This window comes from Choloepus didactylus, chromosome 14 (genome assembly GCF_015220235.1).
Source record: "Choloepus didactylus isolate mChoDid1 chromosome 14, mChoDid1.pri, whole genome shotgun sequence".
Taxonomy (NCBI): Eukaryota; Metazoa; Chordata; class Mammalia; order Pilosa; family Megalonychidae; genus Choloepus; species Choloepus didactylus.
In genome coordinates, this window is record NC_051320.1 from 69,733,969 (window position 1) to 69,758,482 (window position 24,514).

The window sequence follows — 24,514 nt, forward strand, 5'->3', positions numbered from 1 at the left end:
TTTAAAAAATAGCTTCTCAAGAAGTTTGAGAGGAAAGAAAAAGCAAAAAATTTTAAGCAAGGGAATCACCTATTCAAATTTGTGTTGTGAAAATACAAATTTTTATGGATTGAAGGAGAAGTTTAACCAACAAAGCAAGAAGAACCGTTATTTATCTACCAAACTGGTCAACACTAGATCTGTGAGGTGGGTTTGATACAGGCCCACCCAGTAGAAGTGTCAGTGAAGGAATGCACATTCAAAATAGACAGTTGGGGGAATTGGATGAATGGAATGAAGCAAAGAGGTGACATGCCTGACCTGTAAGATGGTAGCCCAACGTTTTAAACAAGATGAGAAATATGAGGAATGTAAATTTGGAGCAAGGCAATGAGTTCCATTTTGAACATGTTGATTTTCATGGGCATGCAGATCATCCAGGATGTGATGTCCAGTAAGTAGTGATTTTTGAGTTCTTAGAAAATTGGCTTTTGGTAATTGACTTTTGAATAATCTATTAGAGTTGGACAAGTTTCCAGAAAAGCAAATTATTTGAACCAGATGGGAGGTATTCTGGTTTGCTAATGCTGCCATTTTGCAAAACACCAGAAATGGATTGGCTTTTATATAGGGGGTTTATTTGGTTACACAATTACAGTCTTAAGGCCATAAAGTGTCCTAGGTAAGGCATCAACAATCAGGTACCCTCACTGGAGAAAGGCTGTTGGCATCCAGAAAACCTCTCTTAGCTGGGACGGCACGTGGCTGGCATCTGCTTGCTCCTGGGTTGTGTTTCAGGAACTCTCTCAGCTCCTGTGCATTCTTCAAAGTGTCCCTTGTGGCTTCAGCTAGCTATGAGCTCCTTCATTCTGAGATTTATAGGGCTCCATTGAACTAATCAAGGTCCATGCTGAATGGGTGGGCCATGCCTCCATGGAAATTATCTAATCAGAGTTATTGCCTACAGTTGGATGGGTTACATCTACATGGGAACAACCTATTCCAAAGGTTCCAACTTAATCAACACTAATACATCTGCCCCCATGAGATTGCATCAAAGAACATGGCTTTTTCTGGGGGACATAATATATACAAACTGGTACAGGAGGTTGGTCACAGGCTGATCAGTCCTGTCTTTTGAATAATTCTGGAATCTGTCCCCTTCTCTCCATTCCAACCATCATCCCCTTCATTCAGTTCCTTCATTCATTGTTTTTTTTACCAACTGGGCTGCCACCTCCTGCTCACTAGTCTCTCTAGTTTCAGTCTTGCCCCGTTTTAAACCATTCTCCAAGAATTACAAAGGGACTTTTCTAATACATACAATTTAAGATCCACCACCTTATTATAATTGTTATAAAAATAGCTGAAGCAAAACTTTACAGGGCATGTTTCTTCTTACCTTTTAAATTTCATCTTACCTCAAACTCTCACACTATTTAGACATGTGTCCTGGTGCTTTATCCAGTTTCCCTTCCCTACGGCTGAAATGTGCTTCTGTTGTCATCTACTAGACTGTAATATTATGGAGAAAATATAATTTTTACTCCCAGCATTTAAGTACCCTTCATGCATAACTCCATAGGTGACATGTGGAAGGGACTCAAAATATGTTTAATAAGTGAATTTTGTGTCTTCTGAGAGAATGGACCATTCATTTTCTTGAGGAGGGTCGTGAGTGGGAATCTGTGAGTGCAGTGTATCAGTTGGCATCCAGTCAGGAATACAAAAAACACACTAAGTGTTTCAATGGAAAGAATTTAATGTAGAGCATTGGTTAAACAGGTGTTTTAGTTGAGGTAAAAACATATCACAGAGTAAATAACTCATTAAACAGCTCCCCTCTCATACTTTGGGCTAGAGAAACAAAGGGAGATGGGTCTATCAGAATCCAGGAGCACAATGAAGAGATCCCAGAGATCTGGGAATGAGAACTCAGAGGAGATGGCATCACACAGCTGCTGCTGTTCCATCTGAGAATGCGAAATGAAGCCGATTTGGGTAGTGCTGAAAGAATCTGAAGAATAAAGTGCAAATACTGGAGTTTAAGTCCTCACTGGAACTACACTGTAAGGCAAAGCAAATAAGCAGGGAGGTACAAATGCCTTCTCCCCTTCATTTTCTTCCCAGTTGCTCTTTAGTGTCCTTATTGGTGGAGCCTAGAAAAAAAGCCAACTAAGAATGGAGAAATTGATTTTGCATAGTCCCAGGCAGCCTCGGCATCCAAAGCAGAGTATAGGTGGACACATTTAGAGCTTAGAAAATAGCTTTATAACCACTGTGTGCATAAAATAACTTTACCTTAAAATATTACTCCATGATTCTAATAAATAAAAGAAAATATAATTCTGAAAAAATAATAACCAAAAAGAAAAAAAAGAGAAGATAACTTACCAATGTCTTGAAATATTAAAGACAGATCCTACTTATGACCAACTGTAATGATGTAATTTATAATATAAAAATAGCTCATTGAATTCATAGATTCTCCCTGAACGTTGTGCCAGGTATCAGTCTTGTTTAGGAGTACACTCTCTGGAACAGATGCTCAATAAACTTGTGCTGAAGTCAAACCATGGCTTTGCTTAACAGTATTTAGCTTTGACTTTCCTTGGGGTAACTGAAGTTTTAAATAGAAGTTTGCACCTCAGGGAAAATGTCTGAGCTGGGGATAGAATTTGTGGATTCTTTAACAGTTAGTTGAAACTATGGGAGAATATAAAATCTCCCAACAGGACTCTGTAGGGAAAGAGAAAAGTACCCAAGATGGTACTTGGGAAGCAATAATATTTAAAGTTTTTTGGCAGGTGCTGGGGAAAGAGAAGAAGAGATTGAAAAAAAAAACTAAAAGAATGCATCTCAGGAAAGTTAGATCCTGGTATCACATTTCTGTTTTAATCTGAGCTTTTATTAAAATTAAACTGAACATTTTTGTCATATATTATGGTCATTTTTTTCCTTTACATAATGATTATTTATTGATGCCCATTAAATTTTTTACAGACTTAATAAATGTTTAATATTTGCAAATACAGACTGAGTGACAGGCACATACTTTTAAATAAAATATATCTGTTTGCTGACATCATATCCCACAGCATTCTTTTTTAAATTCAGTTTTATTGAGATATATTCACATACTATACAGTTATCCATGATGTACAATCAACTATTCACAGTGCCATCATACAGTTGTGAATTCATCACCCCAGCCTATTTTTGAACACTTTCTTTACACCAAGAAGAATAAAAATAAGAATAAAAAATAAAAGTAGAAAAGAACACCCAAATCATCCGCCCCAACCCCACTCTATTTTTCATTTAGTGTTGTCCCCATTTTTTCTACTTATCTGTTCATATACTGGATAAAGGGAGTGTGATCCACAAGGTTTTCCCAATCACAGTCATCCCTTGTAAGCTACATAGTTATAGTCATCTTCAAGAGTCAAAGCTATTGGGTTGGAGTTTCATAGTTTCAGGTATTTACTTCTAGCTATTCCAATACACTAAAACCTAAAAAGGGATATTTATATAGTGCATAAGAATGCCCACCAGAGTGACCTCTTGACTCCATTTCAAATTTCTCAGCCACTGAAACTTTATTTTGTTTCATTTGGCTTCCCCCTTTTGGTCAAGAAGATGTTCTCAATCCCACAATGCCAGGTCCAGGTTCATCCCCCAGTGTCATATCCTGCGTTGCCAAGGAGATTTACACTCCTGGGAGTCAGGTCCCACGTAGGGGAGAGGGCAGTGAGTTGTCCTGCCGAGTTGCCTTAGCTAGAGAGAGAGGGCCATATCTGAGCAACAAAGAGGTACTCAGGGGGAGACTCTTAAGCACAATTATAAGCAGGTTTATCCTCTCCTTTGCAGTAATGAGCTTCATAAGGGCAAGCCCCAAGATAGACGGCTCAGCATAACAAATTGTCAGTCCTCAATGTTTATGAGAACATCAGCAACAACCCAGGTGAGGAAGTTCAACACTTCCAAATTTTCCCCCAGCTCTTCAGTGGGGCCCTGCATATATATTTTTATTCTCTGCCCAAATTACTTTGGATGTGTCGCTGTTTCACAATAACCTGTACAAACCTACGAGATCTCACTTCCTATTCAAAGTTCCATGTAATTATGGTGTTTGAATAAACTGACTGTCCAATATAAATTATTTAGTGTGCTGTGGAAGATATGTATCCTGCACCAAATAAACATCTCTACCCTTGGTCTCACACAGAAGCGAAAGTTTTAAAACAGAGTCAGTATTGTTCTTTACCCTTTGGTCTAATTTGCCCTAGTCCCAACCACAGCTGCTTTATTCATATCTCTAATTGAAGTTTGGACTCTTTTTCAGCTTTTTAACAGTTGCTGTATGTGCTAATACTGACATTCATATCTGCTGAGCTCTAGCTCTGAGTTTTGGGTGTTACACAGATACCCAAAATTCCAGAGACCGATCAGGTTATACACAAAGGGATCATGATGCCCATTAAATTTTATCTTGGGGCCCTCATGTTTTTATTTTAGATATTTGTGTGAACTACTAAAATAATAAATTCACGTCATCATTAACTAGTAGAAAAATTTTAAATGACAACATCCTAGCTTCCCCTAGAAATAGTTTTGAATTTTAGCTGTGGCTTAAGAAATATTGTGCCAAACATGCAAAATGTTTTGAAAAAGCCCAAATATATAGAAATGAAGCAGAATCTTTGCCAGTATTCTCTTTTCCTATTCCCTCCTCTTTATTTTGGTAGGCAAAACCTAAACACAGCATTTAAAGGTTGGAGGGAGGTGGCAGGGGTAGGGGATGGGGATGAACTCTGAAGCAGAATGCAGAATTCCTGGATTTCAATCTCATTTTGACTGCTTAGTAGGTGTAGGCTCTTGAGCCAATTATATGGCTTATCTATGCCTCACTTTCCTCTTCTATAAAATGAAAATAAAAATATATTTCACTAAATAAGATGATAGTGAATATGAATTGCATTGTTACATGAAGACTACTAGATCCATATCTGAACACAGCAAACTATTAATAAATATTGGCTTTTGCCTAATGAAGCTGACATGTACTGTTAGTCTCGCGCTCTCTCTCTCTCTCTCTCTCTCTCTTCTTCTTCTTCTCTTCTCTTCTCTCTTCTCTCTCTCCCCTCCCCTTCCTTTTTTAATATTACTGTATGTGTATAATAAACCCATGTATTACAAGTAATAAAACAGAGGCCAAAAGATACTAATAGTTTGACCCCAGAAACAGCAAGTGTTGTTTTAGTGCCACTCATAGCTATTGGGACACATCAAAATGTGACCCACAGACCCCTCCATCACAATAAATTTCAGTGCCTGTTAAAGAAGAATATTCCTGAAACCCACACAGTCTTACAAAAAAAAAGCAATCTTTGGGAGTAAACCCAAGAATTGCACTATAAATTATTACTTGGAATGCCTCTCAAGCATGCTAAATTCTGAACATCTTTGTACAGAACAAAATATGATCCAAAATTTATAAGAGAGGGAAACATGAAAGAAGAGAGAATCCACTGATGGTGTATATAGAATATATACTTTAGGAGACCTTTTAGATCGTTTTTTGTTTTTTTTAACTAAAACTTGGGACAATTTTCTTTTTGATCCAGAAAGACAAGGAATATTTTGAATTGAAGTTTTATTTATATAAGAAGACTATTAAAAGATTCAGAATAAATGAAATGATGGTTTGTATGGCAATATTCAATCTACTAATTTCATTCATTAACTGGGGGAAAATACTGCTGGTTTAGCTGTTAAGGATTCTGAAGTTAAAAAAAAAAAAAAGACGAAAATTTCTCCCCTCGTTTTAGTGTAGTTACTTTTTATCTTCACAATAACTGACCTTGCATTAACGAGACTGAAATGAGATAATGTCTGCAAAACTTTTTGTAAAGTGTAAAATGATAAAAATGATTGTTAGTATATTTTTCTGAGACAGTAGCACTTCTTCCTCAACTTGCCTGCTTTATACATGTCTTTAATAATCAGTTAGGAACCTACTATGTTTCAAAGACTATGTGAGCATTGGAGCAGACAAAATAAGACAAAATCCTTCTCTTCTAGTTATTCATGGTCAATTAAACAAAGGCTTCTTATTAATAATAGCATAACTATACTCACAGAGGTACTGAGACATAGTGCCTATAGAGCAGAGAGAAGGCGGCATTTAAATCTGGTTGGGAAGGTAAAGGAGGGTGAAATATGTTAGGGAGGATGAAGAGGCCCTTCAGTATGAATGTAATTGAAGGGGAGAGAGCCGAAGAGCAGTAACAGATACAAAGGACCAAAGGCAGCTGAGTTCATGGCATATTCAAGAACCAGTGGTAACGCTGTTGGGCTAGATTTCCTACTCTCTTATTCAAAGATAAGCCTGGATGGGACAGCAGAGTATTTATTAATTCAACCAATATTTGAATGTCTTCATATGCTAAGGATGTTAAGCAGGGAAAATGCCACCAAATTTATACTTCATATGCAGTTTGGAGATGAGACAAGAGGCAAATATAATTATTCTTATGCATAATGATGACAATAGACATAAAAAGTGCCCTGAGATATAGGAGAGGAAGTGGATATGAATGAATTTGGGTGGAACATGAGGGAGAAAACTCTAGAATGATTCCCAGGTTTCTGATTTGGATAAATGAATGAATGAATTGTGGCACTATTCCAGGAGAAAAGCATTTGAATAGAAGATGATTAATTTGCTTTTGAACTTTCCAACCATTGGATATGGCATTATGACATTGGATTATAGTTCCTTAGTATATTTTCCGAACCATCTGATTCTATGTTTGAGTAGGAAACTGACATCTTTAATACTTTTTTCTCTCTCTATTTCCAGCACTTAAACCAGTGTCTAGCACATAGTAGTAACAATAAATGGTTGTTGTATTAAACTGAATATGTGTACCGTGGCTTAAAATAGACTACCAAACTAACAAATTTCTCATCAAGGAAATTTAATCCAAAGAGAAACATCAATGTTATTGCCATTATTGAGGTTCTGAATTTACCAGCATCCACTCCTTTCAGAAAAGGCTTCTTCAGCTATCTGAATCGCTCTTTTCATAATTTGAGCTTCATTTACTTCCAGTTCAGAGATATTTTTAGCACACAGATACTACCTCATAAGACTATTTGGTAATCAAAAAAGATACATAGTTATCATGAGTTTCTAAAGCACCGCAGGAATAATAATAGCATGATTACATGAGCTCTGGTAGTTTTTTGCATTACAGTTCTCTTTAAGGCCACAGTCATTCCTCTTCCTATTCATTTTTACTTTCTATGCCTCATTACTGGGTGACATTTATGAAAATAAAGTTGTAAAATGATGGTTTACCACATCAGTTGTTGATAAAACAGAAAAAGACTGCTGTGATTAATATTGTGTGACTTTGTATTATAAAAATCTATGTACCTGCAGCTAATTCCCACTTAGACAATGTGGTAGATTTAAGTTATATAACCCCCCAAAAAAGACATGTTCCTAATCTTAAACTTCGTTCCCATGGATGTCAACTCATTGATAAGTAGCACCCTTTGAAGAGGAAGTTATCAGTTAAGGGGTGGACTGATTTGTGAAAAGGTTCTTCTAATGTCCTATTTAGCTATAGGAGTGGTCCAGCTAGATCAGGGTGGGACTTAATTTGTATTACTGGAGGCCTTATTTAAGAGAAAACCAAAGGGAGAATCTGGAAGTCAGCAGAAACCGGAAGAGCAGAAACATGAAAAGAGAGAGGAAGGGAGGGAGGGAGGGAGAGAGAGAGAGAATAAGAGGGAGAGAAACAGACAGAGAGACAGAGAGACAGAGAGAGACAGAGATGCAAACATAAGGAATCCCAAGGATTGTGGCAAGGCAGCACAGAAATGCTACAGAATTTGGAGAAAAAGCTGGGCCTTGCCAATGGGTTGATTTTGGACTTCTAGCCTCCCAAACCATGATACAATGAAGTCTTGTTTTTTAAACCAACCCATTTTGTGATATCTGTCTCAGCAACCGAAACAAACTAAGTCAGGCTAAAATAGATAAGGAATATTTTCAGCATAAAATAAATATCACTTTGCACTTCAAATTCAATATTTTCAACATGAATCTCATTATTTCTCCCAACTAACCCTATTCTGTTACAGAGTTCTTTCTAAATGATCTAGTCAGTCCCTAAAACTAAAATTAACAAAACAAACAAACAAAAGCTTGGACCCTTAGTTCACCCTATTCACTAATATCAGTATATTCTTTTGTCTTCCTCACAAAATATCTGTACACAATTAGTGCAGTTGTTCATAAAGTGACTGATATAAATTGAGCACATCCCATTTGCTAGGCACTGCCCTAAACAGTACTATGGATATTTCTTTTTATTTTCAACATTAGAACACTCTGTGAGAAAGAAAATGACATTCTCTCTTCCTTTGGCTATTGAAGAAGCTGAGACATAAAGATGTTAAGTAGCTTGCTCAATAACAAACATGGCTCCAAAGTCAGACTTTCAGATGTGAATTCTGGCTTCACCATTTGCTAGCTGTTTGACCCAGGGTAAATTATTTAATCATTTCAAGACCTAGAGTGACCAAATATATTGATTTGCATGGGACTGAGGGGTTTCTAGAAATAGGACTTTCAAGGCTAAAAATTAAGAAAGTCTTGAGATGGTTGGTCACCCTTCTATATTCGAAAAATAAGTAGAGTAAAAGTACCTGCATTAAAGGGTTGTTTTTTGTTTTTTTTTTTTTTTTGAGTGGTAAATGATAATATGAAGAGTACTTAGCATATGATGGACAGAATATTCAATAACTGTTAATTTTTATTCCTATGATTGTAATAGGAATTCTTTATTTTTCTCCTTTATCTTCTTGGTCCTAGACTCCCTTGCTACATTCTGTATACATAGTACTGTAAGAGTTATCTTATAAAACTAGACTGATGAAGCCACTCTCCTGCTTAAAAGCATGTGGAGGGAGTGCAGCTGTGAGTGATGTTTTGAAGAGGAGCAAGCTTGCTGGAGAGGAACGTCCTGGGAGAGAGCCGTTTTGAGGCCGGAGCTTTGGAGTGGACGCCGGCTGCCTTCCTAGCTAGCAGAGGTTTTCCGGACGCCATTGGCCATCCTACGGTGAAGGTGTCCTTGTTCCTGAGAACGTTCTGCAGCTGTGACTTCACTCCCAATGACTCCCTGTGGTGAAATGCCCTCATTTCTCAGGCTTGGCCCAAGGAAAAGGAGAAACTCAGCAGCGTGCATTTTTAGCCTTCCTATGGAGTGGTTCTAAGAGGGTGGAAAAGAAACAGCTGTTGGAGCACTCCTGTCACTGGCAGTGGAAGGAGCCAGCTTCCAAGTTTCCAGTGAGTGGTGGGGAGTCTCTCCTGCTGCCCTAGGACCCCAGTTCCACAAAGTCTGACCATGATGACTTAAAACTTTGTAAGAGGCAGTTGAAGGTAGGGTAAAGGAAGTCTCCCAGTCTGATGGTCTCATATCATTAGAGGCTCAGCTGTCTCCATAAACTGGGGCTTCAGAACGATCAGTTCACATATTGCCTGGAAGCCTCAGATTTCCTGAAAAGTCTACTAGGAGCCCTACAACTTTAAGTAATAGTCTTCAAAAAGCAGAATTATTGCATATAGAAGGGTTAATCACTAAGGAAAAAGAAAGCCCCGCCCTGCCGTTATTCCATTTCTAGTTGGCTGTATACCTGGTGGATAGAGTGCTGATTCCAAATTCTGGAAGCAAATCCTGGCACCAGTCCACTTAATAACTGCGTGGCCATGGGCCAACCACTTAATACTCTAAGCCCAAGTTTCCTCAGTTGTGAAGCGGTGATAATAATAGTATTTATCTTTATGATTCTTGTGATGGTTAAATATATAATCCACATATTTAGCACAGTGCCAGGCTCATACTAAATATAAAATAAATTGTGATTATCGAGGCGGGGCAAGATGGCAGACTGGTGAGCTGTAAGTTTTAGTTACTCCTCCAGGAAAGTAGGTAAAAAGCCAGGAACTGCGTGGACTGGACACCACAGAGCAATCTGTCTTTGGGCATACTTCATACAACACTCATGAAAACGTGGAACTGCTGAGATCAGCGAAATCTGTAAGTTTTTGCGGCCAGGGGACCCGCGCCCCTCCCTGCCAGGCTCAGTCCCGGGGGAGGAGGGGCTGTCAGCTACGGGAAGGACAAGGGAGAACTGCAGTGGCTGCTCTTATCGGAAACTCATTCTACTGATTCAAACTCCAACCATAGATAGACTGAGACCAGACACCAGAGACTCTGAGAGCAGCCAGCGCAGCAGAGAGGAGACAGGCATAGAAAAAAAACAACACGAAAAACTCCAAAATAAAAGCAGAGGATTTTTGGAGTTCTGGTGAACACAGAAAGGGGAAGGGCAGAGCTCAGGCCTTGAGGCGCATATGCAAATCCCGAAGCAAAGCTTATCTCTCTGCCCTGTGGACCTTTCCTTAATGGCCCTGGTTGCTTTGTCTATTAGCATTTCAATAACCCATTAGATCTCTGAGGAGGGCCGTTTTTTTTTTTTTTTTTTTTTTTTAAATCTTTTTTTCTTTTTCTAAAACAATTACTCTAAGAAGCCCAATACAGAAAGCTTCAAAGAATTGCAATTTGGGCACATCAAGTCAAGAGCAGAACTAAGAGAGCTCTGAGACAAAAGGCAATAATCCAGTGGCTGAGAAAATTCACTAAACAACACAACTTCCCAAGAAAAGGGGGGTGTCCGCTCACAGCCACCATCCTGGTGGACAGGAAACACTCCTGCCCATCGCCAGCCCCATAGCCCAGAGCTGCCCCAGACAACCCAGTGTGACGGAAGTGCTTCAAATAACAGGCACACACCACAAAACTGGGCGTGGACATTAGCCTTCCCTGCCACCTCAGCTGAAGGTCCCAGAACTGGGAAGGTGGAGCAGTGTGAATTAACAAAGCCCCATTCAGCCATCATTTGAGCAGACTGGCAGCCTCCCTACACAGCCCAGCAGCCCAGAACTGCCCTGGGGGGACGGCACTCACCTGTGACATAGCACAGTCATCCCTCAGCAGAGGACCTGGGGTGCACAGCCTGGAAGAGGGGCCCACTTGCAAGTCTCAGGAGCCATACGCCAATACCAAAGACTTGTGGGTCAGTGGCAGAGACAAACTGTGGCAGGTCTGAACTGAAGGATTAGACTATTGCAGCAGCTTTAAAACTCTAAGATCATCAGGGAGATTTGATTGTTACGGCCACCCCCCCTCCCTGACTGCCCAGAAACACGCCCCACATACAGGGCAGGCAACACCAACTACGCACGCAAGCTTGGTACACCAATTGGGCCCCACAAGACTCACTCCCCCACTCACCAAAAAGGCTAAGCAGGGGAGAACTGGCTTGTGGAGAACAGGTGGCTCGTGGACGCCACCTGCTGGTTAGTTAGAGAAAGTGTACTCCACGAAGCTGTAGATCTGATAAATTAGAGATAAGGACTTCAATAGGTCTACAAACCCTAAAAGAACCCTATCAAGTTCAGCAAATGCCACGAGGCCAAAAACAACAGAAAATTATAAAGCATATGAAAAAACCAGACGATATGGATAACCCAAGCCCAAGCACCCAAATCAAAATACCAGAAGAGACACAGCACCTAGAGCAGCTACTCAAAGAACTAAAGATGAACAATGAGACCATACTACGGGATATGAAGGAGATCAAGAAGACCCTAGAAGAGCATAAAGAAGACATTGCAAGACTAAATAAAAAAATGGATGATCTTATGGAAATTAAAGAAACTGTTGACCAAATTAAAAAGATTCTGGACACTCATAGTACAAGACTAGAGGAAGTTGAACAACGAATCAGTGACCTGGAAGATGACAGAATGGAAAATGAAAGCATAAAGAAAGAATGGGGAAAAAAATTGAAAAACTCGAAATGGACCTCAGGGATATGATAGATAATATGAAACGTCCGAATATAAGACTCATTGGTGTCCCAGAAGGGGAAGAAAAGGGTAAAGGTCTAGGAAGAGTATTCAAAGAAATTGTTGGGGAAAACTTCCCAAATCTTCTAAACAACATAAATACACAAATCATAAATGCTCAGCGAACTCCAAATAGAATAAATCCAAAAAAACCCACTCCGAGACATATACTGATCACACTGTCAAACATAGAAGAGAAGGAGCAAGTTCTGAAAGCAGCAAGAGAAAAGCAATTCACCACATACAAAGGAAACAGCATAAGACTAAGTAGTGACTACTCAGCAGCCACCATGGAGGCAAGAAGGCAGTGGCATGATATATTTAAAATTCTGAGAGAGAGGAATTTCCAGCCAAGAATACTTTATCCAGCAAAGCTCTCCTTCAAATTTGAGGGAGAGCTTAAATTTTTCACAGACAAAGAAATGCTGAGAGAATTTGCTAACAAGAGACCTGCCCTACTGGAGATACTAAAGGGAGACCTACAGACAGAGAAACAAAGACAGGACAGAGAGACTTGGAGAAAGGTTCAGTACTAAAGAGACTCGGTAAGGGTACAATAAAGGATATTAATAGAGAGAGGGAAAAATATGGCAAACATAAACCAAAGGATAAGATGGCCGATTCAAGAAATGCCTTCACGGTTTTAACGTTGAATGTAAATGGATTAAACTCCCCAATTAAAAGATATAGATTCGCAGAATGGATCAAAAAAAATGAACCATCAATATGTTGCATACAAGAGACTCATCTTAGACACAGGGACACAAAGAAACTGAAAGTGAAAGGATGGAAAAAAATATTTCATGCAAGCTACAGCCAAAAGAAAGCAGGTGTAGCAATATTAATCTCAGATAAAATAGACTTCAAATGCAGGGATGTTTTGAGAGACAAAGAAGGCCACTACATACTAATAAAAGGGGCAATTCAGCAAGAAGAAATAACAATCGTAAATGTCTATGCACCCAATCAAGGTGCCACAAAATACATGAGAGAAACACTGGCAAAACTAAAGGAAGCAATTGATGTTTCCACAATAATTGTGGGAGACTTCAACACATCACTCTCTCCTATAGATAGATCAACCAGACAGAAGACCAATAAGGAAATTGAAAACCTAAACAATCTGATAAATGAATTAGATTTAACAGACATCTACAGGACATTACATCCCAAATCACCAGGATACACATACTTTTCTAGTGCTCACGGAACTTTCTCCAGAATAGATCATATGCTGGGACATAAAACAAGCCTCAATAAATTTAAAAAGATTGAAATTATTCAAAGCACATTCTCTGACCACAATGGAATACAATTAGAAGTCAATAACCATCAGAGACTTAGAAAATTCACAAATACCTGGAGGTTAAACAACACACTCCTAAACAATCAGTGGGTTAAAGAAGAAATAGCAAGAGAAATTGCTAAATATATAGAGACGAATGAAAATGAGAACACAACATACCAAAACCTATGGGATGCAGCAAAAGCAGTGCTAAGGGGGAAATTTATAGCACTAAACGCATATATTAAAAAGGAAGAAAGAGCCAAAATCAAAGAACTAATGGATCAACTGAAGAAGCTAGAAAATGAACAGCAAACCAATCCTAAACCAAGTAGAAGTAAAGAAATAACAAGGATTAAAGCAGAAATAAATGACATAGAGAACAAAAAAACAATAGAGAGGATAAATATCACCAAAAGTTGGTTCTTTGAGAAGATCAACAAGATTGACAAGCCCCTAGCTAGACTGACAAAATCAAAAAGAGAGAAGACCCATATAAACAAAATAAGGAATGAAAAAGGTGACATAACTGCAGATCCTGAAGAAATTAAAAAAATTATAAGAGGATACTATGAACAACTGTATGGCAACAAACTGGAGAATGTAGAGGAAATGGACAATTTCCTGGAAACATATGAACAACCTAGACTGACCAGAGAAGAAATAGAAGACCTCAACCAACCCATCACAAGCAAAGAGATCCAATCAGTCATCAAAAATCTTCCCACAAATAAATGCCCAGGGCCAGATGGCTTCACAGGGGAATTCTACCAAACTTTCCAGAAAGAACTGACACCAATCTTACTCAAACTCTTTCAAAACATTGAAAAAATGGAACACTACCTAACTCATTTTATGAAGCTAACATCAATCTAATACCAAAACCAGGCAAAGATGCTACAAAAAAGGAAAACTACCGGCCAATCTCCCTAATGAATATAGATGCAAAAATCCTCAACAAAATACTTGCAAGTCGAATCCAAAGACACATTAAAAAAATCATACACCATGACCAAGTGGGGTTCATTCCAGGCATGCAAGGATGGTTCAACATAAGAAAAACAATCAATGTATTACAACACATTAAAAACTCGAAAGGGAAAAATCAATTGATCATCTCAATAGATGCTGAAAAAGCATTTGACAAAATCCAACATCCCTTTTTGATAAAAACACTTCAAAAGGTAGGAATTGAAGGAAACTTCCTCAACATGATAAAGAGCATATATGAAAAACCCACAGCCAGCATAGTACTCAATGGTGAGAGACTGAAAGCGTTCCCTCTAAGATCAGGAACAAGACAAGGATGCCCGCTGTCACCACTGTTATTCAACATTGTGCTGGAAGTGCTAGCCAGGGCAATCCGGCAAGACAAAGAAATAAAAGGCATCCAAATTGGAAAAGAAGAAGTAAAACTGTCATTGTTTGCAGATGATATGATCTTATATCTAGAAAACCCTGAGAAATCAACGATACACCTACTAGAGCTAATAAACAAATTTAGCAAAGTAGCGGGATACAAGATTAATGCACATAAGTCAGTAATGTTTCTATATGCTAGAAATGAACAAACTGAAGAGACACTCAAGAAAAAGATACCATTTTCAATAGCAACTAAAAAAATCAAGTACCTAGGAATAAACTTAACCAAAGATGTAAAAGACCTATACAAAGAAAACTACATAACTCTACTAAAAGAAATAGAAGGGGACCTTAAAAGATGGAAAAATATTCCATGTTCATGGATAGGAAGGCTAAATGTCATTAAGATGTCAATTCTACCCAAACTCATCTACAGATTCAATGCAATCCCAATCAAAATTCCAACAACCTACTTTGCAGACTTGGAAAAGCTAGTTATCAAATTTATTTGGAAAGGGAAGATGCCTCGAATTGCTAAAGACACTCTAAAAGAGAAAAACGAAGTGGGAGGACTTACACTCCCTGACTTTGAAGCTTATTATAAAGCCACAGTTGCCAAAACAGCATGGTACTGGCACAAAGATAGACATATAGATCAATGGAATCGAATTGAGAATTCAGAGATAGACCCTCAGATCTATGTCCGACTGATCTTTGATAAGGCCCCCAAAGTCACCGAACTGAGCCATAACGGTCTTTTCAACAAATGGGGCTGGGAGAGTTGGATATCCATATCCAAAAGAATGAAAGAGGACCCCTACCTCACCCCCTACACAAAAATTAACTCAAAATGGACCAAAGATCTCAATATAAAAGAAAGTACCATAAAACTCCTAGAAGATAATGTAGGAAAACATCTTCAAGACCTTGTATTAGGAGGCCACTTCCTAGACTTTACACCCAAAGCACAAGCAACAAAAGAGAAAATAGATAAATGGGAACTCCTCAAGCTTAGAAGTTTCTACACCTCAAAGGAATTTCTCAAAAAGGTAAAGAGGCAGCCAACTCAATGGGAAAAAATTTTTGGAAACCATGTATCTGACAAAAGACTGATATCTTGCATATATAAAGAAATCCTACAACTCAATGACAATAGTACAGACAGCCCAATTATAAAATGGGCAAAAGATATGAAAAGACAGTTCTCTGAAGAGGAAATACAAATGGCCAAGAAACACATGAAAAAATGTTCAGCTTCACTAGCTATTAGAGAGATGCAAATTAAGACCACAATGAGATACCATCTAACACCGGTTAGAATGGCTGCCATTAAACAAACAGGAAACTACAAATGCTGGAGGGGATGTGGAGAAATTGGAACTCTTATTCATTGTTGGTGGGACTGTATAATGGTTCAGCCACTCTGGAAGTCAGTCTGGCAGTTCCTTAGAAAACTAGATATAGAGCTACCATTCGATCCAGCGATTGCACTTCTCGGTATATACCCGGAAGATCGGAAAGCAGTGACACGAACAGATATCTGCACGCCAATGTTCATAGCAGCATTATTCACAATTGCCAAGAGATGGAAACAACCCAAATGTCCTTCAACAGATGAGTGGATAAATAAAATGTGGTATATACACACGATGGAATACTACGCGGCAGTAAGAAGGAACGATCTGGTGAAACATATGACAACATGGATGAACCTTGAAGACATAATGCTGAGCGAAATAAGCCAGGCACAAAAAGAGAAATATTATATGCTACCACTAATGTGAACTTTGAAAAATGTAAAACAAATGGTTTATAATGTAGAATGTAGGGGAACTAGCAGTAGAGAGCAATTAAGGAAGGGGGAACAATAATCCAAGAAGAACAGATAAGCTATTTAACATTCTGGGGATGCCCAGAAATGACTATGGTCTGTTAATTTCTGATGGATGTAGTAGGAACAAGTTCACTGAAATGTTGCTATATTATGTAACTTTCTTGGGGTAAAGTAGGAACAGGTTGGAAGTTAAGCAGTTATCTTAGGTTAGTTGTCTTTTTCTTACTCCCTTGTTATGGTCTCTTTGAAATGTTCTTTTATTGTATGTTTGTTTTCTTTTTAACTTTTTTTTTCATACAGTTGATTTAAAAAAGAAGGGAAAGTTAAAAAAAAAAAAAAAGAAAAAAGACAAACAAGGAAAAAAAAAAAAAAGATGTAGTGCCCCCTTGAGGAGCCTGTGGAGAATGCAGGGGTATTCGTCTACCCCACCTCCATGGTTGCTAACATGACCACAGACATAGGGGACTGGTGGTTTGATGGGTTGAGCCCTCTACCATAAGTTTTACCCTTGGGAAGACGGTTGCTGCAAAGGAGAGGCTGGGCCTCCCTGTATTTGTGCCTAAGAGTCTCCTCCTGAATGCCTCTTTGTTGCTCAGATGTGGCCCTCTCTCTCTGGCTAAGCCAACTTTTAAGGTGAAATCACTGCCCTCCCCCCTACGTGGGATCAGACACCCAGGGAAGTGAATCTCCCTGGCAACGTGGAATATGACTCCCGGGGAGGAATGTAGACCCGGCATCGTGGGATGGAGAACATCTTCTTGACCAAAAGGGGGATGTGAAAGGAAATGAAATAAGCTTCAGTGGCAGAGAGATTCCAAAACGAGCCGAGAGATCACTCTGGTGGGCACTCTTACGCACACTTTAGACAACCTTTTTGAGGTTCTAAAGAATTGGGGTAGCTGGTGGTGGATACCTGAAACTATTAAACTACAACCCAGAACCCATGAATCTCGAAGACAGTTGTATAAAAATGTAGCTTATGAGGGGTGACCATGGGATTGGGAATGCCATAAGGACCAAACTCCACTTTGTCTAGTTTATGGATGGATGTGTAGAAAAGTAGGGGAAGGAAACAAACAGACAAAGGTACCCAGTGTTCTCTTTTACTTCAATTGCTCTTTTTCACTCTAATTATTATTCTTGTTATTTTTGTGTGTGTGCTAATGAAGGTGTCAGGGATTGATTTAGGTGATGAATGTACAACTATGTAATGGTACTGTAAACAATCGAAAGTACAATTTGTTTTGTATGACTGCGTGGTATGTGAATATATCTCAATAAAATGATGATAAAAAAAAAAAAAAAGCATGTGGAAGCTCAAAAATTGCCCATTTGATAATGTATCTGTTCTTTATTTATTAAAGATTATTTGGAATTTCTTACTTCCAATCTCTAGTGAACTTCTTGAGGCAGTGCATAGAATAGAAATAGGACAGATATTCCAGGCTTTGGATCTGGTTCTATAACATCTTAACTGTGTGGCATTAGGAAATGCCCAAGATCTCTATATTTTGTATTTTTCATTTTTAAGTGAGGGACAATAATATCTATGTCAGTAAACGTTTGTGAGCTTAGATAAAATATTGGCTGTAAGTTAACTCACCAATTATTGGTCCCCAACAAATACTAATTTATTTCAATCCTCTGAGCTTTACACAGATTTCCCTTTCAAAACTCTCATTACTCCCACACCTTTACAGCCATGCTTTTTCCTGTCTGTACAAATTTTCTTTCCATTACAGAGTTCCATTATACAGCTTATCACATTTTAGATATAGTAGAATATTTATTTATCCACTTATGTTTTTATACAGTTTCTTCTGTCACCGTGTTCTGAATTCCTTGAGAGGTTTACATAGAATTTTGTAATTATAAAGAGCAATGCTCCTTTAAAGATGAATAAAATTAATGGATAAAATGCCCTCTTATGAAGTTTTGTATGTGCATTTGTGCCCAACTGACGTGGCACTTAGAAAGGAGCTCACAAACTATTGATCAATAAATGAATAAGTGAAAGAATGAATGATGAATTCAAATGAGTAATACCTTTGACATCTCCTTATGAATCAATATATTTTTTTCTAAAGATAATTTTATTTCTCCAAACATATTCTGGAACTTCTTTTGGATGTTTTATTTACAGATCCTAAAGTCTGTGAATGTTAAAGTAAATCTGTGACCATAAAATGATATTTCTAAGAGAAACTCCACATTTGTAAGGAAAAAGAAAAGATGCCTCATACTGGCAATAGGACTAGGAAAGCACCTAGTTTTTCTGAGGTTGAGAAGTCTTCCAAATGCATTAGAGAAATAGGAACTGCAGATAGATTACAAAATACTGGCAAATGAACAATGACAACGTTTAAGACATCCTATTAAAGTTATGTAGACTGAATTTAATACAGAGAGAGTTAGAAAAATAGTTATTCTACAAAATATCTGCAAATATTAAGACGGGAAATTTGGCAAGAGAAAACACACAGGCAAGTGAAGGACAAGGTAACCTAGATACAGAGGATAATGATAGACCCTATGTATGACATTTCAATTATTCAAATATCCCAAGTGTTCCTCAAATTAGTTTGTTATGATGGAACATTGTAATAATTATAAAAGCATATAAAATATGAATGAATATTCCTGTTGGTTTCCTATGGTGGTAAAATGGGATAATTTGTTTTATATGAGAGTTTAATAAATTCCTCACAGAATTCCATGACTTTAGAAGTAACTATTTGTATTAGAAAAACCATATCATAGCCATGACAATACATGGCATTAAGAAACAGTGAATTCCAAGCAAGAACCAGCATCCAGGAACAGAGCACTTTACTCCTCCCTCAGAATGAATGGAGACAAATCTGATGTTTATGCCCAAGAAAAGCAGAATTTCATACAGCACTTCTCCCAGATTGTCAAGGTACTGACCGAGGATGAGGTGGGGCACCCAGAGACAGGAGGTGCTATTGCCCGTCTCAAGGAGATCCTGGAGTACAGTGTCATCGGAGGCAAGTACAAACGGGGTTTGACGGTGCTGGCAGTGTTCCAGGAGCTGGAGGAGCCAAAAAAGCAGGATGCCGATAGCTTCCAGTGGGCCCTGACTGTGGGCTGGTGTGTAGAACTGCTCCAAGCTTTTTTCCTGGTGTCAGATGACATTATGGATTCATCCCTCACCCAACGGGGACAGCTCTGCTGGTATCAGAAGCCAGGCATAGGTTTGGATGCCATTAATGATGCCATGCTGCTGGAAGTGTGTATCTACTGCCTGCTGAAACTCTACTGCCGGGAGCAGCCCTATTATCTGAACCTGATCGAACTGTTCCTGAAGATTTCCTATCAGAGAGATTGGGCAGACGTTGGACCTCATCATAGCCCCCCAGGGCAATGTGGATCTTGGCAGATTCACTGAAAAGAGGTACAAATCCATTGTCAAGTACAAGACAGCTTTCTACTCCTCCTACCTTCCTGTAGCTGCTGCCATGTATATGGTGGGCATTGATGGGAAGAAGGAGCATGCCAATGCCAAGAAGATCCTGCTGGAGATGGGAGAGTTCTTTCAGATTGAGGATGATTACCTTGACCTTTTGGGGGATCCCAGTGTGACTGGCAAGATTGGCACTGACATCCAAGACAACAAGTGCAGCTGGCTGGTGGTTCAGTGTCTGCAATGGGCCTCTCCAGAACAGCGCTAGATCCTGCAGGAGAATTATGGGCAGAAGGGGCTGGAAAGGTGGCCCAGGTGAAGGCCCTGTATGAGGAAATGGAGCTGCCAGCTGCCTTTACGCAGTATGAGGAAGACAGTTACAGCCGCCTTCTGGGTCTCATTGAGCAGTACTCTGAGCCCCTGCTCCTGGCTATCTTCTTGGGGCTGGCGCACAAGATCTACAAGTGGAAAACTTGACCCAAGAGACTGCAAGGGCTGGGAGGGGAGGCTCTTAATAAATTAGTCTAAACTTCAAAAAAAAAAAAAAAAAACAGAGAGAGAGAAACAATGGATTAAGATGGCAATTCTACCCAAGCTGAACTACAGATTCAATGTAATTCCAATCAAAATTCCAACAACCTACTTTGCAGACTTGGAAAAGCTTGTTATCAAATTTATTTGTAAGGGAAAGGGACCTTGAATTGCCAAAAACATTCTAAAAATGAAGAACAAAGTGGAAGGACTCACACCTACTGACTTTAAAGCTTATTATAAAGCCACAGTAGTCAAAACAGCATGGGTGTGGCACAAAGATAGACATATATTGATCAATGGAATCAAACTGAATGTTCAGAAATAGACCCCCAGATCTATGGTCGACTGATTTTTGATAAGGCCTCCAAATCCACTGAACTGGAACAGAACAGTCTCTTGAACAAATCGGGCTGGAAGAACTGGATATCCATGTCGAAAAGAATGAAAGAGGACCCCTACCTCACACTCAAAGTGGATCAAAGTCCTCAATATAAAGACAGTACCATAAAACTCCTAGAAGGTAATATAGGGAAACATCTGTTTTCAAGACTACTATTAGTAGATATCTTCTTAGACCTTAAAACCCAAAGCACAAGCAATGAAAGAAAACATAGATGAATGGGAATTCAAAATCAAAAGCTTCTGTACCTCAAAGAACTTTGTCAAAAGGTAAAGAGGCAACCAAGTCAATGGGAGAAAATATTTAGAAACCATATATCAGATAAGAGACTGATATCTTGCATATATAAAGAAATCGTACAACTCAATGACAGTAGTACAAACTGCTCATTTATAAAATGGGCAAAAGATAGGAAAAGATGTTTTTTTTTTCTGAAGAGGAAATACAAATGGCTAAAAAACACAGAAAAATGTTCACCTTCACTAGCTATTTTGGAAATGCAAATCAAAACTACAATGAAATATTATCTCACACCAGTAAGAATGACTGCATTAAACAAACAAGAAACTACAAATTCTAGACAGGATGTGGAGGAATTGGCACTCTTATTCATTGCTAGTGGGGATGTATAATGGTACAGCCATCGTGGAAGACAGTTTGGTAGTTCCTCAGAAAGCTAGATACTGAGTTACCCTACGATCCAGCAATTGCACTTCTCAGTGTATATCCAGAAGATCTTAAAGCAGTGAAATGAACAAACATTTGTACACAGATGTTCATAGTGGCATTGTTTACAATTTTCAAGAGATGGCAACAATCCAAGTGTCCTTCAACAGAGGAATGGATAAACACAATGTGATATATACATATGATGGAATACTATGCAGCAGTAAGAAGGAATGAGGTCCTGAAACATACGACAATGTGGAAGAACCTTGAAAACATAATGCTGAGTGAAATCAGTCAGACACAAAAGGTGAGATATTGTATATGTTACCACTACTATGAACCCTGAACAATAAAAAATCAGAGTCTTATAATGTAAAATATAGGAGACCTAAAGATAAACAGAAGCTAGTGAGGGGGTAATGATAACCCAATATGTACAGACATGTTAATGAGAGTGAATTTAAAGGTATAGGAGTGGACAGGGGTGATAAATGTTTGTTAATGGGATTATAAGTATCAGTGCCATATTGAAGGTGAACATGATCAAAAGTGGATATTTAAAGGCATATATCCCACAGATTAGCACTACAAATATAAATAAGTGTTTGCATGATATACTTCTAAGGTATGACACTGGTACAAAGAGCTAACAACAGAGTGGGTGGGAAAAACTACCTATTGCATATTATAGACTATATACCTTACCAGTGCTACACTAATACTAGGGATGAATAATTAGGGGCTGATAAAAGCTTTCGGGTGTTTTGTGTTATGATAATTGTTTAAAATTGAGAGTGATGATTGCACAACTAAGTGAAGACAATGTGAGACACTGATTGTTTACTTTGGACAGAATATATGCTATGTGAAAGAGGAACCCTCTACTTAATAAGTCTAGCCCTTGATCTTAATGCTTGGTCTTGTTAAACTTATGGCTATAAAAAGGAGGCTAAGTCCAATTGGCAGGTAACTCACTGCCCTCCCCCCTACATGGAACATAACTCCCAGGAGTGTAAATCTCCCTGGCAACACAGGACATGACTCCTGGGGATGAGTCTGGACCCAGCATCATCGGATTGAGAAAGTCTTCTTGACGAAAAGGGGAAGGCGAAATGAAACAAAATAAAGTTTCAGTGGCTGAAAGATTTTAAGTGGAGTCAAGAGGTCATTCTGGAGGGTATTCTTATGCACTATATAGATATCCCTTTTTTAATTTTTAGTGTATTAGAATAGCTAGAAGGAAATACCTGAAACTGTCAAACTGCCACCCACTAGCCTTGATTCATGAAGATGACTGTATAACTATGTAGCATACATGGCGTGACTGTGTGATGATGAAAACCTTGTGGCTTACACTCCCTTTATCCAATGTATGGGCAAATGAATAGAAAAATTGTGACAAAAACGAAATGAAAAATAGGAGATGGGGAGATGGGATATTTTAGGTGTTGTTTTTTACTTTTATTTTTATTATTTTTATTTATATTGGCGTAGTGAAAATGTTCAAAAATTGATTGTGGTGATGAATGCACAACTATATGATGGTACATGAACTGTTATACACTGTAGGTGATTATATGGTATGTGACTATATCTCAATTAAACTGACTCAAAAAAAAAAAAAGGAGCCTAAGCCTACCTATGGTTAATGCCTAAGCGGCACCTCCAGAGAACGTTTTTGTTGCTCAGATGTGGCCTTTCTTTCTCTAAGCCCAACTCTGTAAATAAATGCATTAACACCCTCCTTCGTGGGACATGACTCCTGGGGAGTGAATCTCCCTGGAAACATGGGACATGACCCCCCAGGAATAAGCCTGGCCCTAGCTCATTGAGGGATTGAAAATGCCTTCTGGACCACAAGTGGGAAAAGAAAGGTAACAAAATAAGGTTACAGTAGCCAAGAGATTTCAAATAGAGTTGAGCGTCTATCCTGGAGATTACTCTTATGCAAGTTCTAGCTAGATATCCCAAATGGTCACAGTATGCTAAGCCCCAACCAACAGTAGTCCCCAAATACCTAGGTCCCTATCTAAGACTCTATAAAAGTTTCACTCACTAAATTTATTTTTCAGAAACTTTAATCCTCCAGAGTGTTCCTATGCCAGATAAGTCAGAAAACCCAGAGGCAACAGCCTCATCAAGAACATCACCAGATGCAGCCCCCTTCCCCATAATGTCGACACTCCTTTTCAATATGAACAAGTTAGGTTGGTCACTGCCTAGACATTCCTGAAGATTGAGAAAGTGATTAAATGAGAGGAAGGGGTAGCAACAGATAAGATAGGATTTATCAAAGGATTACAAATACTGAATCTTTAAATAAATGTTTTTTTTTTTTAGATGCTAAAGTATTGGAATAGCTAGAAGGAAACAACCAAAATGTTGTAACTGTTACCTATAACATTATTTGAAATTTTCTCTGTAGCTATTCATTAAATTGTACTTGGAAGTTATCAACTTTCTGTATATACGTTATATTTCACAAAAAGGAAATAAACTGTGGAACTGTAATCCATAACATTCTTTGCAATTGCCTATATAATTACTTGTTAAATCTTACTTTGAAAGTTATCACCTTTCTGAATATATATTATATTTCACAATAATGAAATAACTGAAATTATGGTACTGTAACCCATAACATTCATTGAAATTCACTCTCTAACTATTTGTTAGCTCATCCTTCAAAAGGTTCTGTATATATGTTATATTTCACAGTAAAAAATGTAAAGAAGAAGTTATAAGACACTCCAAAAGGCAAAAACATGTATAGTGTGATTTGACAAAGCAAGCATCAGAATCAACTCAGATATAGCAGAGATTTTGCAATTATCAGACCATAAATTTAAAATAACTGATTAATACACTAAGAACTGTAATGGAAAAAGGTGACAGCAGGCAAGAACAGGCAGGTGATATTGTTACCACACCAAGGTGATGGATTCTTTGCTCGATGTGCCCAAAGGACCACCAGGGTTTCAAAAACAGAAAGAGTATATTGCTAGATGCAAAGCAGGAAAGCAGATGGCCTGTGGGTC

General features: G+C 38.4%; 1 protein-coding gene and 1 pseudogene across 7 annotated transcripts in view; one reads left to right on the forward strand and one right to left on the reverse strand.

Annotated features, from left to right (window-relative positions):
* CSMD3 (CUB and Sushi multiple domains 3) overlaps positions 1-24,514 on the reverse strand; it is a 1,408,207-nt gene that overhangs the window by 1,310,863 nt on the left and 72,830 nt on the right. The window lies entirely within an intron of this gene.
* On the forward strand, positions 19,295-20,289 carry LOC119508994 (annotated as a pseudogene).